The following is a 19,104-nucleotide window of genomic DNA, read 5'->3' as shown; positions in this document are numbered from 1 at the left end:
CCCAATGCAGCCAAAAATAAATAAAATTTTTTTTAAAAAGTAATGAAAAAGGAAACATAACAACCAATACTGCAGAAATACAAAAAGAAATCATAAGCGAATACTATGAACAATTACATGCCAACAAATTCAACAACCTAGAAGAAATGGACAAGTTTCTAGAAACATATACAGTCCACCAAAACTGAACCAAGAAGAAACAGATATTTGAACAGATCGACCACTAGAAGTGAAATAGAATCTGTAATTTAAAAAAAACAAAAACAAAAAAAAACGCCCTACAAACAAAAGTCCAGGACCAGATGGCTTCATAGGCAAATTCTACTAAATATACAAAGAAGAACTTATACTGATCCTTCTCAAACTCTTCCAAAAGAGTGAAGAGGAGGCAACACTCCCAAAGACATTTTATGAAGCCACTATCACCCTGATACCAAAACCAGATAAAAATACCACCAAAAAAGAAAATTACAGACCAATATATTTGATGAATATAGATGCAAAAATTCTCAAAACAATATTAGCAAACTGAATCCAACAACACATAAAAAAGATCATACACCACAACCAAGTGGGATTCATCTCAAGTTCACAGGGATGGTTCAACATATGCAAATCAATCAATGTGATACATCACATCAACAAAAGAAACAACAAAAAACACATGATCGTCTCAATAGATGCAGAAAAAGCGCTTGACAAATTCAACATCCATTCATGATAAAAAAACCTCTTACCAAAGTGGGTATAGAAGGAACAGATCTCAACATAATAAAAAGCTATTCATGACAAACCCACAGCCAATATAATACTCAACATACACATACACACACACACACACACACATAAGCAATCTTTCCCAGTTCTGTCCACCCAAGTACATCCAGTAGAGTTCACTCTGCTTCAAAATCTTGTTTTCTCAGTCCTGTTCTCCATTAAAAGGAATCAGGGATCCTTGGAGAAACAGATGATTACAGGCCTGTATCAGTTAAGGTATGAGATGAGTCTGGAACAATTTTGTGACAGAAACCCTGTGTGTGCTGACAAATTTTTAACAACTACATCTTTGGAGGAAAAAGTTCTGGTTGCAGCATTTGCCAGTTTCCATGGAGTAAATAAACACTCCCAATTGCTTAATTCTAAGCTACTAACTTCATGTCAGTTAGTACTTGCAAATTTCCTGAAAAATTTAGAATGGACTCTTACAAACCAGTGTAAGCCAGCTCCAGCAAACCACTGGATTAAAAAATACCAAAGAGGGCTTCCCTGGTGGCGCAGTGGTTGAGAGTCCGCCTGCCGATGCAGGGGACGCGGGTTCGTGCCCCGGTCCGGGAAGATCCCACGTGCCGCGGAGCGGCTGGGCCCGTGAGCCATGGCCGCTGGGCCTGCGCGTCCGGAGCCTGTGCTTCACAACGGGAGAGGCCACAACAGTGAGAGGCCTGCGTACCGCAAAAAAAAAAAAAAAAACAAAAACAAAAAACCAAAGAATGATGGGTGCATGTCAAAAGGACACAGAGCTGCCTTGAAAGCCTTCCTCTCATGAATCCTGGGACAATTAGTAATGGGTTATATTCCTTTGAATAAAATAGGAATCCAAGAAGCCATATTATATTTATATAATAAATGTAGGGAAAAAAATAATAATTTCTAATTGATTATATAATTAATTGAATAATAATTTAGAATAAAATTCCTAATAAATGTAGAAAAATAATGTAATTAGAAAAATCATTTATATATATTGTAGAAAAGTAAATATAGAAAATAATCATAATTTATAATTGAGATATAATTAAATAATAATTTGTAATAACTTAAACAGAAAAATGATAGCATTAGAAAATCATAATTTAGTAATTATCACAGTTATAATGCACTCAGGCAAGAAACATAAATCACTCTAAAGTAGGAGGTAAAATTTGGTGAAGAACATGGTATCTCATAGTCTCAAAATATCTCCCTTGAAAACACTTATTAATTATAGAAAGAAAAAATAACTTTACAGTGAACAAACCTGGCAGCCACCATCTCACTCAAGTGATCAAAGTCAACATCACCGGAAATTGGACAAATACAAATCACGTCCACCTGACAGAATCCAATGAGATCACAACATCACTTTCATGACATTCTGGCCAAACATTCATAACTTGAATTCAACATGAGGAAACATCAGACAAACCTGAATTAAGGGACATCCTACAAATAATAAGCCTGTAATCTTCAAAAATATTAAGGTTATAAAGGTCCGAGGAACCAATCATTCCTGATTGAAGGGCACTGGAGAGACATGACAATTTTGTACCATGTGCAATCTGGGTTGGATCTTCTGCTGTAAGAGACATTATTGGGTCAGGTGCAACCCTTGAATGGGGTCTCTGGGGAAAGGGCACATAGGAGTCCTTTGTACTCTTGTATACCTTTCCTGTAAGATTGAAATTATTGTAATGTACAAAGGAAAAATGAAAAATAAAGTTGTACATTGTTACTCAGCTCATGCAGCCCCCACTGAACCTCTAGCTGTTCTAACTTTGACACCTATGCCATTTACCAGCCCATGATTCTAAAATACGTTTGTCTACTGAACTCAAGGAGAGATGTCTAATACATAGTTTTAAGACACACCCTCATTGTTCACAGCTTAGAAGATACAACTGGGGACTTGCTAAGGTGGCTGTATCCAGTGTTGTCCAATAAAAATATAATGCAAACTACATAAGTATTTTAAATTGATTAGCAGCTACATTCAAAAGGTAAAATAAAATAGATGCAATTAATTTTAATAATATATTTTATTTAACCTAATGACCCCAAAATATTTTCATTTGAACATGTAATTAATATGAGAAAATTATTATCAAGATATTTTAAAGTTTCTCACACCGAGTCTGAAATCTGGGGTGTATTTTACACTTACAGCACATCTCAACGTAGATACAAATTTTTCATCAGAAATACTTGATTCTGTATTTAGATTTGAAATAATTTACAGTTGGAAAAGATTCATAAACACAAGTTATTTTAAGCATACTTAAAATTTTTTTATAATAATTGGAGTATATGCGTTTTCACTTTTAAATTAATCAAAATTAGATCAAATCTGCAAACAATTTCTTAGTTGCATGAGCCACTTGTGGAGTGCCTAAGAGCCACATGTGGCTACTGGCTACCTATTGAACATGGCTGGATAGGTCCACAGTTCATCTGCTCCTGTATATCCCTGTGTACGCACGTTGCTTACACTATTCCCGTAAATGCAGACACACTATAACTTTATGAGGATCAGTATACTCTTTTCTTCTGCTGCCTTAAGCATGAAGATTTTGAATGAAGCATGGTTCCACACAGCCAAAGGGATCAGGAGTCCTGGCTCCCGGCTTTCTACTTCCAACTACTAAATTAATCTCCCTTAAATCATGGCTTCTGGGACTTCCCTGGTGGTCCAGTGGTTCAAATTTCACCTCCAGTGCAGGGGGTGCAGGTTCAATCCCTGGTAGGGGAGCTAGGATCCCACATGCCTCACGGCCAGAAAACCAAAACATAAAACAGAAGCAATATGGTAACAGATTCAATAAAGACTTAAAAAAAAAATCATGGCTGCCTATGAACTAGAATGTAAGTGAATAAATATAGAAGGTACATAGCAGAATGGTACCACAAGGGAAGGTTCTTTACAATTGAAAAGCACTAGACAAATGTTAATCGCTCGGGTTATTTTTAATATTAGAGGCCAGAACAAGTGGACAGAAGACATTGCCATCACAAAGACTTTGCCATCACAAAGACTTTGAACAAGTCAGTGAATTGGCTATTTTGACTTCTCCATAAGTATAATAAAAGGATGCACTACCCAATTCCAACCAACCCTCACACACCTGCACTGCCAAATGAATTAGAAAATATCCACAGAATGCCTTGATCTCCTGAGAGAAAAGTGTTGCAAGTGAATTTATACCGATAATTGTTGCCAAGTGATGCAATTATGGATACATTTTATTGTCTCTGTTACGATTTTCTTTTTCCAAATTTTCTACAAGACAATGCATTAGTTTTACAATCAGAAAAAAGAAAAAAAACTTTTCTAATTAAAAAAAAAATGAGTGTAAGGCATTAAGAGGACTCTTCTGTCTCCGTTTTTCTCATCATCTATCCAACAGAGCAAGACCCAAGTCTTAGACGTTCTGACTTGAGAGTTTCAACCACCAATTAGAACAGCTGGTCAGACAATCCTTTCATTTCCAGCCATCTCAGCGCCTTACACTTGGTTGCTTCACTTGTGTGAGGTGGAGCTGGGGTTTAGTCGGAACGAACAGAAACGATTCATCATCACACTCATTCACAAATGTCGCTCCTTCAGCTCTCAACTGGCCCCGCCACCCTTTGATAGTCTGCCAACTCTCCAGCCTCATGCTCGCTCAGTCCCTGGCCAGGCAGCCTGTGGGGATGGCCAGGCAGCTCCTGGAACCGGCACTGGTGATTCAGCAGGACAGGGCTTTCCTTCTCACCCCATCCATCCTCAGTCTCTGCCCTAATGAGCTGCCCGAAGGCTGAAACTGCCCTCCTCACATCGCAGCTGGCATGGAGGGTCTGGGGAGCAATTACCCATATGCTTTCTGTTCTCGCTGTCCCCTGAAGTTTCAATTAAAGATGTTCCCAGTTCTTGTGTTTTGGTTCTTTTTTTCATCCTGACTTAGAACGCTCCCCTCCCCAACAGGGCCACCCCATACTGCGTTTCAGATTACCCTTGCACAATACCAAGAGACATCGTTCACACCGTAATCTAAGTGAATGACTTAGACCTGCACGGTTGAGCAGAACACAACCTGTGTGGTCAGTCACATCTGGGCCCTTGCCAGGTCCTATGTTTTCTCTTAACCTCCAGAATGACGATTAAGCTTCCCTTTTTGTAACACAGCACAGTTGTACAGAAGTAGGGACCATACGCAAGAAAAGACTCAAAGGGCAAAGGAAAAAAGGTAAATCTGTGTGATCATGAAGGACATTGCTGGGTACCACGGACACACCCCAAGAGTAGAGTCCCCAGAGGTAGCTTGCCAGTATTAAAACATTTGAAGCCATGATGCAAATATAGAACGTTGTGGAGGAGGGTCCAGAGAGTCATGCACGTGGTTTATAGACCCAGTACCTGGGAGGTATTTCTCTGAAGGGCAGTTATCAGCAGTTAGCGGGTCATACCTGCTACTACATTGGGGAGAGGGGATGGTAAGCTCACTTCTTAAAATACTTATCTTCCCATTTTTGCTTGTTCAGTTTATTTCAGAGACACAAAACTATCACTCCTCAAACTGTCTCGACACAGTTCTTGAAGCTAGGTACATACAGCCCCACCCCCGAGTCCACAGACATCATTAAGCTTGGCTTCTGCAAACCCACCACAACTTTCCAATCTCCAAACCGGAGAGACTTTTTAGTACCTGTGGCGACTACTTACTGAGTAATAACTGGGTGCCAGATGTTGTGCTCATTGCCTTACAGACACTGTCCCGTTTGATCCGCAGGACAATAAATAGCATTGTGTTCTCCTGTTATTTTCTTTTTATGGATCAGGAAATTAGGAGCTCAAGAGATTAAGTAATTTCTCAAGGTTGCAGAATTTAATGGCCAGGGTGGGCTGTCAGGATCCAGAGGCCAGGTTGCAAACCCTTGCCTCTACCCTCCTCAGCCTATTTCTCGCTCAAGGCCCCATTTCTCTGCAGTTCTGGCCACTGCCCGCCCCTCCACCTGACTTCTCTGTCCCCTTGTGTCTGTATTTCTGCCTTTTCTTCCTTCTCCTGCTTCCTCCTCCAAATCTGGCTTCCTGATCCATTCCCCTCACTTCCTGTCATCCTCCATCCATTCAGTGTGGGCCTCTTCTAAATGATACAGGTAGAGAAAAAAATCCCAGAAAGATAGCTACCACATCAGTAGCTGACATCTGGAATTCTAGACTTACAGACAGATAGGTCCCTTGTTTCATACAGGGAGCACCCGAGTCCAGGGTGTGGTTACAAAATGTAGGTTTATGTAGCCTGCTGGGGGGAGATCTGGGACTAGAATCAAGACAGGTCTTTGCCACTCAGCCCAGAGACCCTTTACTGCACCCCACTCCTCTGACAAATCTATGGTTCCAACAAACCCCCAAGGGACACCATTTTCCTCACAGGACTTCCACGTGCCTGTCCTTTCATATCTGGATCCGAAGGCAACCCTTATTTTCAGCAGCCCCACTCTTCCCCTTCAAAACCTCTTCTTGCTCTGCATTTCTCCCCTCCCTTTGTCTCAGGCTCTGAGCTTTCTCTGAGCCTGTCTTCTTATCTACCTTCCCACCTGAGATCTGGGTTTTTCCAAGGTGTTAGCCACTCCTGCTCTAGGTAACATCTTTCCTTCTACAGGGTTGTTTTCAGCGGGATATAAAGGCCATTAGCAAATCAATAAGCCTTTATTTAGAAAAGGGGGAGGGAGGGACCTGGAGTTTTTAATTCAGATCTAGCAACTCCTGGGGCATTATCGAGAGTATTCTAAAATTAGGCCTTTGAAAAGCACGAGGCTGCCACGGTTGGAACTTTATAGCTTCCTGCCCATAAACAGGACCAGCTTGCTATGGGTGGGATCATTAGCTGAAATCTCCCTCTCCTGCAGTAGTTATGTCTTCTTCTAACTGGAGTACCATATGTGATATCTATTGCTGTGGGGTTATCTGTTTCTTTTATTCTTGCCTTCTCTCTCTTCTCTCCACGCAGCTCTTTCCTGGGCTCAGCATCTGTCCTTTTCCTTCTTTCCAGGAATTTTGAATTTCCATCTATCAGTGTGTTTCTATCTAACACACCAAATACTTCTGTCAGTACATCAAGTCTCACTTGTCAGTGTTGCCACATTGAGCCTTCATAAACACATATCTTTCTGATATATTTACAGAGGTGATCCTCCAAAAGTCAGCACATGCCCTAGGACCCCTCGTGCTTTCTATCAACCTTTGGGGACTCCTATCATTGTCCTGTCCTTCCTCCTGTTCCAGTCCCACTCTCTCCAGGCAGAAAACAAAGACACAGTCCTGCGGGCAAGTGTGTGAATGGGACAAGAGTAGTGATGGTTTGACCACATACTTTAAGGCCAATGCCATGATGTCTAAAATAGCACTATTAAGATTTAACCATATTTAACACTGGAATTCTGCATTTCCTTTGATCTAGCAAGTCTACATCTAGACGATTATTTCAGATATGCACAAAGATTCAGCTACAAAGATGTTTATTGTTCGGCAACTGGGAGAGACAAAGAGCCACTTATGTTTCTAAGGTATATTATCTATTACTGCGTAATAAATTATCAGAAACTTAGTGCCTGAAAACAATAAAGAACATTCACTTTCTCACACAAATTTTGTGGGTCAGGAATTTGGATGGTTCTGGCTCTGGGTCTCTTGTGAGGTTGTAGTCATGATGTCAGCTAGGGCTACAGGCATCTGAAGGTCTGACTTGGGACAGAGGCTCCATGTTTAAGTTGGGTTATTTTCAAGGCTGACAGGTTGGTTGGTGCTGCCTCTTGGTTGGAAGCCTCTGTTCCTTTTCATATGGACCTCTCCATGGGCAGCTTGACTATCTGCACAACACGGAAGCTGGCTTTCCTCTGAGTGAGTGATCCAAAAGAAAGCAAGGCAAAAGCTGTAATGCCTTTTATGACCTAACCTTGGAAGTCACACGCCATCATTTCTGCTGTGTTTACTGCTCACATAGACCAAGCCTGATTCCCTGTGGGAGGGGGTTACACAGGGGTTTGAATACCAGAACTGAGAATCACTGAAGACCATCTTGAAAGCTGGCTACCACAGATGGGGAAGACTTCAGCAAGAGAAGGAGTCACCAGGAATTGTTTGTACTGTGAGTCTGAGAGAAGAACAGATCTGGTCTGGCCCCGTTAGTTCTAGACTTCTTTCTCTTTGTAAGCTGTCTGCCTGCAGTCGCTATGCATTCTGCCTGTTCTATCATCCAATAAGTGAGCAGAGCAGGCTCTGCTTCTGTGGCACAGTGGTTGGTTTGGAGAGGTCGCGATGGGAAGGCTTCTTTTGTCTATGCCAGATTTAGTTCCAGATCTAGGTCACATTCTCTACTCATCTCTTTCAGAAATAAAGCTGATCTTTGCCCGTGTCTTATCCCTAAATTGGATCCCAACTTTTGAGTGCTTGGTTGACCCCTCACATTCACAATTATGTCTTATATTTTATAATGTTACCTTCATAATAGTGGAAAAATTAAAACAACCTAAATGTCAAATAATAGATTGCTTGAGAAAATTATGGCATATCCATACAATTCAGTATAATGTAATCATTTGAGAGTATGCTATGTAAGGATATGAAAAATAGTACAGGATATATTAAGTGACAAATACAGGCTATAAAACAGTATGCAGGTTATTATTCTGTTAAAAAATAATGTATATCTGCTGAAAAAAGAACCCCAAGGAGATAGATACATACCAATTGTAGTTACCATTGGTTGGTAGCTTTACGGGGAATTAAAACTTCCTTCATTTGGGCTAATCTGTTCTTCCTAAATTTCCTACATTTTACAGTCATTACCTTTGTAATGAGGAAAACAAGAGGAAAAGTTTGCAGATGCTAGTTTGGGGATTCAATTAAAAGTAATTAAAGCTTTCTAACTCACAACTTTTACTGGGGAGAGAGTCAGGCATCTGAGTATCCTCCAGCCCACTTCCATAAGTTCATGTGACATCACTGACCATTGCCTCTTTTGTAAACATTCTCTTCTCTTGACATCCTTAACCTCACAGTCTGTTTTTACTGTTTTTTCTGTGGCCACTCCCTGTAGACTCATATTCCTACACTAAGTCATTAAATGTTGGAGTTTCTCAAAGCCCAATACCAGGCCTTTATCTCTTCTTAGTATATATTCTACCACTAGGTGATTTCACCCCCATTCGTGGCTACCCAAGGCAGTTTACCCATAGATCATGTGAAATTCATACCTCTAGCCCAGGTCTCCATCCTGAGCTCATACGATTTCTGTACAACCTGACTGAGTATCTTAACTGGATGTCTCCTCAAAACTTCCTCAAATTCAAACATCCTGAAAACCAGCCTCATGATCTTAAGTGGTTTCCTATCAGAATGAAGGGTAAAATAATACATCTAGTCCTGTGGTTCTCAATCCTGGGTGCATATTGAAATCATCTGTAAAATCTTTTTAAAAATACCAATGCCACACTACTATATATAAAATAAACAATAAGGACCTACTGTATAACATGGGGAATTATGTTCTATATCTTGTAATAACCTATGATGGAAAAAAGTATATATATATATATATGACTGAATCATTTTGCTGCACACCAGAAACTAACACAATATTGTAAACCAACTATACTTCAATATAAAAATAAGAAAAAAGATACCAATGTCTGGGCCCCCAAAGATTCTGGTTTTAAAAGCCTGGAGTCAGGCCCTAGAGTACTTTTTTTTAAAGCCTCCCAATGACTTTTACTGAGTGGACAGAGTTAGCGCCACTGATCTACTTATTCAAGAGAAACCGGGTAGTCATTTTTGACATTTTCCTCTTCCTAGCCCCTTAAGTGCAAGCCACCACCAAGTTCCGTTAATTTGACCTCTAAAATAACACTCAAAGTTAAACCTTACGTCTCTGGCTTCACTGCCACCACCCTAATCTAAACCATCATCTCTCATCTAGACTTTCAATGCACTCTGCGTCAGATCTGAACATCTGTCATCTCTTTCTTCCCTCCTGTGGTGGACACACCCTAAGGTGGCCCCCCAGGCCCTTGCGTAACTCCCTCCCCTTGAGTACAAGGAGGATCCGTAATTTATGTCTAACCAGTAGGATGCAGCAAAGGGGATAGGATGTCACTCCCATGATTACGGTACATGATGTAAGACTCCACATTACCAGACTTGAGACAGAGATTCTCCCGGGGCCTTGAAGAAGCAAACAGCCATGTCGTAAACTGCCTCTGCAGGGCCATGGGTCGGGGACCTGAGGGCAGCCTCCAGTTGACAGCCAGTAAGAAGCTGGGGCCCTCAGACCTACAACTGCAAGGAAATAAATTCAGTCAACAAGGACTTCCCTGGTGGCGCAGTGGTTAAGAATCCACCTGCCAATGGACATGCGTTCGAGTCCTGGTCCGGGAAAAGCCCGCATGCCAAGGAGCAACTAAGCCCATGCGCCAAAACTACTGAGCCTGTGCTCTAGAGCCCGCGAGCCACAACTACTGAGCCCACACGCCACAACTACTGAAGCCCACGTGCCCAGAGCCCGTGCTCTGCAACAAAAGAAGCCACGGCAATGACAAGCCCACGCACCACAACAAAGAGTAGCCCTCGCTTGCCGCAACTAGGGAAAGGTCGAGCACAGCAACAAAGACCCAATGCAGCCAAAAATAAATTAAAAAAATAAATTTTTTAAAAATCAAAATAAAATAAAATAATCTTTAAAAAAAATTCAGTCAACAAGCTGAAAGCACTTGGAAGTTGATTCTTCCCTAGTTGAGCTTCCAGGTGACAATGCAGCCTGATCAACACCTTGACTGCAGACTTGTGAGACCCTGAGCAGAGAACCTAAGTCATGCTCAGATTCCTGACTCATGCGAAGTATGGAATAATTAATGTGAGTTGGTTTAAGTCACTAGATTTGTGGTAATTTGTTAGGCAGCTCCTTACTCTCAACCCACAAACATATCAATTATTTCGTGGCTTCCCATCACTCTTTAGATATATGTTTAAGAAATGATCAAACTAACCTACGAAGCTGTGAATGACCTGCCTCACCCACATCTCCAGTCTTGTATGTTCTACCCTGCTCTGTGCACTCACCATGAAGACCTTCTTAAGGACCTCCGACCAGTCTAATGTCCTTCAACCACAGGTCATTTGCTCCTCATGTTGCCTCTGCCTTGAGGGCTCTGTTCTAGTTCTTTCTTACTCAATTCTCTTCCTTAAGGAAGCCTTCCTTGATCTCCCTGTTAGGGTCAAATTTCCGATTATAGCCACCTGCAACCTTGAGTCTCTTTTACTCATAGCACTTGCCAACTATGATTTTACACAACTGTTTGAATCATTGTTTGATCAAGATCTGTCTCCCCTACTGGTCTTAAGTTACGTATAGGCTGCAGCATGACTCCTTTGGGCTCATCATTTATCCTCAGTACTTAGCGTATTACCTAACACGTAATAGGCACTTAAATGTTCCTTGAGTGAATGAAACGTGAACTGGATATGGCTTTTGTTTAGAGCACTGGATCTCACTTCATCTCAATGGATCCCAATTAGATCAAGGTTTATAAGGCTGACCCTCATTCCAGATTCAAGAATGGGAGTTCCAGACATGCCCTAGGCTTTGGGAAAAACCTACTACAACCAGAGAAATATTTACTCAATTTTTAGTCTTCAGGCAAACTCTTTTTAATGACAACCAACTACACGTAAGGCCATGTGTTAGTTATCATGGGAGCTGCCAAAAGGTACAATGCAAAATCTCTGACTTCCCATAACAAGGAAGGACCCACCTTAGGGTCTCAAAAGAAAGTTGAAGAAACATTCCACCTTCTCTTTTATTAAAGAAACAGTCCTTTATGATCCAATTGATGAAGTTGAAATTGCCAGAAGACTCCTGTTCAAGCCTATCCCAATTAAATAAGGGACAAATTAGGAGAAAATAATCTGAAAGTATAGATACACCATCATAAGTTTAGGCTTCCAGAACCCTTGGATGTCTAAGTTCTATTCAACACCTGTGTTATACACTATGAGGCACAATAAATATTATCTTTGTAGCTTCTATTTATTCCACAAAATATTGACTAATGGCTACAGGCAACGCACTAATCATCTGCTTCCTTAATTTACATTCTAATGGGGAAGGGTGCATTCAGGAAGCATATCAACAAATAAATACATAATATATCAGGTAGTAACAGTTCCATGAAGAAGAATAAAGCAAGGCAAGGGGATAGGGAGAAACAGTGAGGGTTGCTGTTTTGTCGAGAGTACTCAAGTAATGGGGTATTTGAGCAGACTTGAAGCAAGTGGGGTGTGAACTTAAGAGGGCATTTGGAGGATAAAAGCATGCCAGGCTTAGGTAGGAGTGAGTATAGGCAGGAGCTACAGGAATGACAAAGAGGCCGGAGTGGCTACAGGGCAGACAGGGAGTGAGAGAGTAGGAGGAAGTGAGGTCAGAGAGGTAGACGACCAGATTCTGTCAGACTCTGTAAGGACTCCAGCTGTAATGTGAATATAATAATCTGTTGTAGCAGCCTTGTTCTGGCTGCTCCGTGGACAATAGCCTCTAGGATGCCCTGGGTGGAGCAGAGAACTGTTCACAGGTCAGAACAACCAGGTAAAAGATGGTGATGGCTTGGACTAAAGTGGTAGCTGTGGAGATGGTGAAAAATGGTCAAATTCTCTCTATATTTTACATCCAGAGCCATTGGTATCTACTGATGCGTTCACTGGTTGGAAGAATAAGGAAAAAAGAGGAGTCTGGTCATGCTCTAGAATTCAGTGCATTTTTTAAAAAAGGAGATATCCTTCAATCCCTTTCCTACCCTGCTTTCATGCAACAACATCAACAAAATAATCTTGGGACATGCCTGCATCCCAAATTTCTCAATCTAAACAAAATTTTAAAGTCAGAATGCTAAGAAGCAATTTTTACCCTGAAAATGCTGTCATTTTTGTATCCGCCCCAAAGAAAGATGAGGCAAAGGGCTTCAGCTGGAGCATGATGGAGAACTGTTGAATACAAGGAAATCTAGATCAGATGTTGTGAGTAACCAACTATGGTAATTAATCCTTAACAGCCCTCAATTCAATCTGCCTGGGACATCTGGGGGGAGGGTTGGTGGCCCTCCAGTCTCTTTCTACCTCAGAGGAGATGATGGTCAAAATGATCAGATAATCCTTCTCTTTGATGGTCTCGTGCTCTGCAAAGTTGCCCTTAAAAAGGCAAACAGAATGTGTTCCAGTGCATGTGGCCAAAGCTGGGAACACAGACCACCACCCTGCTGCTAACGGGTCATTGATTTTCCTCATGTTTCCTCCTGTCTCTAAGAGAATTATCATGCTGCTAAGATTAAAACTCCATGACTTCAACGGTTTGGGAGCAATACAGTATAATAAGGGTGAAAGACCTTTACATACACTTCCTTACCCCCACCCTTACCCCCATCTTGCAATGAGAAAAATATCTAAGGGTGTTTTCTTTCTCTCGTAAGATATTACCTCGGGGATAAAAATAGAATGCTACATCCATTTGAATCTAGGTATGCCTGCTATGTGTTTGTGTATCTATGAGCGAATATTTTTTTTCAGGATTAGGAAAGGGGATGTCAGATATGAGAAACAACAGAGAGAAGAAAATAAAGATTAAAATGGCTTTTCTTTTGACTCAGAAATCTTCTAATTGACAAATTTAAAGGGTGTACTGCACAGCTAATCTGACTCTTCTAGCAGTATGTGACACAGATGTCACTCCACTTGCTAAAATATATTCTTTCATTCCTCAGCTGTTGAATGGCCAACGGAGTATCTGTTACGTGTCAAGAAGGCTGGGGGTACGCCAGGGATGACGAGTCTGCTTCCTCAGGATCATGGACACTTCTGGCATCCCTTCTTAGGTTACTCCTTCTAGGCTCCCATGCTTTCCTTGTCTAGCATTTAAACAGGGTAGGTCCCTGCCTGCCACCCTTGGAGGACTTTTCTCCTCAGTCCCAAGGTTTCCCAACTCCCACAGCTTTCACTGTTACCCCTACAGCAGCGTCACCCAAATTTACACCTCAGGCCGAGCTCTCACACCTGAGCTCCAGAACTGCATGTGTGTGTGCGTGTGTGATCATTATTGGGTTTGTTAAAAAATTAATTAGGTACCGTGTGCTCATTGCAGCAAGTATAATACAGAGGTATAAGGAAATATTATTTTTTCCTTCCCTCTCCAGTTCCTCTAGTCTGAATAAGAAATATGAATAGCTTAGCGTCTGTCTTTAAGCAACCTTCTCCCATCCATACTCATATAAATCTATACATACATCTGTTTATACGTTACATATATATATTTCTATATACATTTTCCATAGGCATCTTAATCTCAGTGCATCTTATATTTAAACTTCAGACCCAAACTTCTATGACTTCATGTTTTCTTTGCTTTGAATCTGGAATCATGCAAGAGTTTCCTAACACATCAATCCACCCCTCTAATCACCGGATGCACATCCATTCATTTCTCCCCTAATAGTTATTGTTCTAAAATACTAATCTGATCTGCTTAAAATCTTTCAGTGGCTCCTCACTGCTCCTATGAAAAAGTTTAAACACATTTCCCTTGCATACCAGGGCCTTCAGTATCTGACTTCAATCTCTCATGCTTTAGTTTTCATCACACCTCATATTCCATCGTGGGCCCCTCATCCAACACCTTATCCCTCATCCTATTCATCTATGCTTTCAGGTATATTCCATGCTTTGTCTTATCTCTGCTCCTTTGCATACAATCTTCCCTCTTCCTGGGTAGAGGTTTGTATTAGTCAGCTTGGGCTGCTACAACAAAATATCATAGACTGAGTGATTTAAACAACAGAAAATTCAAGTCCAAGATCAGAATGCCCTCATGGTTGGGTTCTGCTGAGACATCCCTTCCTGGCTTGCAGATGCCTACCTTCCTGTGGTGTCCTGATATGGGAGAGAGAAAGGGGGAGCGGGGGGAAGGGGAGGGGAAGGGGGAGGGAGAAGCCCAACCAGAGAGGTTCCCAGTCAGTAGGTCTGGGGTGGGGACTGAGAATTTGCACTTCTAAAAAGGTCCCTAGGGATGGCCCTCTGCTGTAGGAGGCATGCATTTGGAGGACCACTTCGCTGTAATAAAATGGGGTGAATATTAGCACTCAGCTCCTAAGTCTGTCATTGGAATGATTGGATGAGTTATAGGGTAAAGTGTTTAGAGAGGTGACTGGTCATGCTAATGGCCCAATGAATGTTAGCTGTCATAATTATTCTCTGCCTGGCAAAACTGTACACGTTTGTCATCACTCAGTTTAAATTTCACATTTGATGAAAAGCTTTCCTGATATTCCCTGGTAGAATGTATAGTCTTACACCTGTAGCCTCCTTACCCCATTATAGAATTCACACATACGATTGTAACTACTTACAACTTACACGAAAGCCTGTCTTCCACGGACTGAACTGCTTAAGGATAGGAGTTTTGTATTATTTACCTTTGATTTCCCAGAATATGCCTGACAGAGAGCAGCTGCCCAATGAATGTATTTTGATTGAAGAAATTAATGCGAAGAATCCCATGCATCTGTGAGAGTATACGCAGGGTTGCCTGGACTCAGTAAGAGCCTTGTCTGGTTATCATGTAGGTTTTCCCCTCAATTCTGACATATGAGATTTCCTCTCTTGACAGTGGTCCTCAATTCTGACAACACATTAGAATCATCTTTTACACCAAGCTGCTGCCTGAGCCCCTCCCCAGACCAAGCGGCGCAGAGTCTCTGGGTAGAGGGCTGGGCGCTGGAAAGTCCTCCAAGTTCATCAGGTGATTCTAATGGATAGCTTGAGCTGGAAATAAAGGAGCTAGGAGAATGCAATCAACTAAAGTGTGCATTTCATTCAACAATATCAGTCTTCTACTCCCGACCATGAATTTGTTTCTTATCCCAATATAAATTGTCAGCTTTGAACAGTTTTGAAAAGGGGTAAATAGAGAAATTAGCATTTGTAGAGCGCTCTACCATTTTCAAAGCACTTTCATACTCAGTGCCATCAAAATCTTAAAATAACCCAGTGAGGAAGGTATCATTATTCTTTACAAATGCTTTGAGGCAACAGCCGGCGGGGGCGGGGGGTGGAGGTGGTGGTGGTACACACCAAACACTTTTAAAAGAAACAACAAACGAGCAAAATGCCATCTGCCAGGTTTTTTTGCTCTTGGCGGATCTGTCATCAACAATGCTACCTGCAGGCCATCTTTGCTGGTCCTCTAGGACTTGGATTCCAAACATTTTTTTCCAGTTGGCTTTGGGGATACTTTGTTCCACGGCTGGCCAGTGACATCTGCTCTGCCCCTCGGCATCCCTAGGGGCACGTGGCTCTCTCCTAGATGCTTTTCAGGGACTGAGTCCCTCCCCTGCTTGCAGGAGTTGCTGTTGGATTGACTTCACTCTGCCCACAGCAACCCACAATTTCCCCAATCTCATGGTTAAAGAAACTTCAGCTGAGAGGGCTTAAATGACTTGGTTAGAGGCACAAAGTCAGTGAGAGAGGCAGGACTGGGATTCAAACCCAGATCAAGTAGGAAACAACTTAGGAGGACTCAGTACTCTGAGGGAAGGAGTGGGCACAGAAGAGTAGAGGATGCTGTAAGGAAAGAGAGGGCGCTGGACACATGCTTTGCCCTATGCGAGTCTGCCCAGGGCCATCTCTGAGTCTGTGGGCATAAGGTTAAACTATAAAAGAGTAACGATACCATTTTTAAATGGGTGAAGGGGGTCAAAAGGCTGAAAGAAAAGAAATCAATTAGTTTGTCATCTGGCATAATAAAAGATTCCCTATTAAGTGGTAAACCTAACTTTATTAAATGCTTATTTTGATAGAGCTGTTAAGTGCTTAAATAAGAAAACACCATCAGCATAGAAATAAATACAGCACAGAGATGGGGTAAACGCAGAAAGAAGAAAGTCATCGTGGTACACTGGCAACACTTTTTTCACCTAGGAATCGAGAATAGGGTAAAAACAGGGAAAGTAGCAAGAGCTAGCTAGCTAGCTAATAAATAAGTAAGTACTACAAACGTGTGCAGTAAAGCTGTTTTTAAAAGTGGTACTTGCAGGATGCTTTGGAAGATTGTAATTTGGGGGAATACATGTGATAGTTCTTCTGTATTGTATTTAGGGAAGTATTTAAACTTAATAAAAAATAACAGTGTCACACCGAGTACCCTACACTGCAGTCGATACCCCTTAGTGGCCTATGAACTGAATTAATGAGCTAAGTTAGGTCCTAAAAACACAAAAGAGGAAAATGTTAGAGAGCACCCCTCCTTGTAACGGTGAGTGTTGTTTCTTGACCTGTTGGGATCAGTGGTGTGTGTGTGTGTGTGTGTGTGTGTGTGTGTGTGTGTGTGTGTGTGTGTGTGTGTGTGTGTGTGTGTGTGTGTGTGTGTGTGTGTGTGTGTGTGTGTGTGTGTGTGTGCGCTGTCAGCACCTGAAGTTCATTCCATATGGTGGAAGAGTCAAAAAAGCATGAAAACCAATGGTGTACATAAATATTTAAAGATATGAAAGAGTGTAAAACATAAGATAAAATTGTAACAATAGTTGGCTAAACATGCCAGAATGTAAACATCTAAAAAGAGTATTTAGCTCAGCAGAGAAGTCCCTTAGGTACACTGTTTTATTCCAGGGATGTGGCAATGACCCAAAATATTTTTGGAAGCGTTTCCAAAACCTGAAGCACTTCCTTGTAAATATAATTAATGGTGGCAAATATTTGTCCTTTGAGGAAATATTTTATGTTTAAATAATAAGTCCCTTAGAACCAAATATGATGAATAAAAGAAGACAATGAAAATGAGTGGGCTGCATTTAGGAAACTCCTGGGCTATAAACTCCTCAATAATGGAGGAGTTTAAATTTTTAAATTTTATACCTGCAGGTTCTGCCATATTGCTTGACATATGATAAGTGACCGAAAAGTGTTTGACGAAACAATGAACAAATGAGTAGAAAACATTTTGGTATGAGTCCCAAAAGTGATATTTTAAAAAGGATACCCAAGATGCTCTAATTAGTAGAGTATCACTGGAGATAGTGATGAGCCTCTCAAGGGAATTAGAGGCTATTTGAGGGCCAGCTCTGATTGGGTAATGCAGGTCCTGATGTATATGCTTCATTCATATCCATGCGCGCTCACACACACAAAACTCATCACTTTATAGTCGTACCTTTTCTATCCATATGCAGATATGTACAAGACATCCCTATATGTATGGAAAGAGAGTTAAATCTTCTTAGTCATGGGTAGCTGTTCAGGAGACTGGGAAAAATGAGGGCTTATGAAAATCAAAAGGGGATAGAAGGAGATTTGAGACACTAAATGGTTAGATGCAAGATTTTGCCTGCAAATTAAGAACGTATCTTATCCTTATTGCCTGATATCAGGCAAATGATTATTTCTCATCTTCTTTGTGATCCTGTCCTTGGGTATCCTGGTGAGGTGGAGTCTGGGACACAGCACAGTGTCCTCAGTCTCGACCTGGATTCTCAGAGACATATTAGGGGAAAGAACCCCATTATCTATCCTCTTTGAATTGTGGATGACAAAACAATGGCAAAGTAAAATATCCTCTTTATGGAAAGAAGCAGGACTGAGTCATATGATACAGATTTTTAGGGTGTCGCGTAGAAAATCTGCTTTCTACAACTTACCTTAAAAAATGTTATTGGATGAAACAGAAAATAAGGAAACAAAAAAAACCCTCCCATGTGTCTTCTATTGAGTAATAATGGGACATAAAGAATGTCAGCGATATTCTTTTCTGCATGGTACAAACAATAAGATATACAGTTAACCATCTCATAAGTATCACTACTACCTTCTCCATACGTCAATCTCTGTCTAGCCCTAACACCAGCATTTCTATTGCAATAGTAGCATGGAAAAATCTAGGGTCATGGGCGGGGAAGAATGGGATCTGGGATCTAGTTGCAGCTTTCAGCCATAACTAGCTCCGTGACCTTGAACAAGTTACTCCCCTGAGCTTTTGTTGCCTCCTGAATAAAATGGGGTGATTGGAATGGATGACAGCTAGGTCTCCTTCCAGCACTGGCAGGCTAATACTTTTTAAACAGTTTCACCATGTGATGGGAAAGACATACATGCATAGAACAATTCATTCTGTGAATGCCTCAACAGCGTGCTGAAAAGACCTCGCCTTTGTTGAGGGCACATGCTGGACACAGCAAGGTTCTCACTGTTAAATTCTACCTGAGACATGGTTTAGTAGCATGGCTCAAGTTCAAGAAAGCACACACTTTCATCTCCTTCCCCATGCAAAGAGAGACTGATAAATATTT

The 19,104-nt window shown here is 41.3% G+C and overlaps 1 protein-coding gene across 1 annotated transcript in view; it reads right to left on the bottom strand.

Annotated features, from left to right (window-relative positions):
* Positions 1-19,104, bottom strand: part of BRINP2 (BMP/retinoic acid inducible neural specific 2) — a gene marked incomplete at its 3' end in the record, with an annotated part of 115,750 nt that overhangs the window by 67,564 nt on the left and 29,082 nt on the right. The gene's annotated exons all lie outside the window — the stretch shown is intronic.

This window comes from Grampus griseus (assembly GCF_964374135.1).
Source record: "Grampus griseus genome assembly, chromosome: 1".
In the NCBI taxonomy this organism is placed as follows: domain Eukaryota; kingdom Metazoa; phylum Chordata; class Mammalia; order Artiodactyla; family Delphinidae; genus Grampus; species Grampus griseus.
This window is presented reverse-complemented; position numbering and strand designations above follow the sequence as displayed.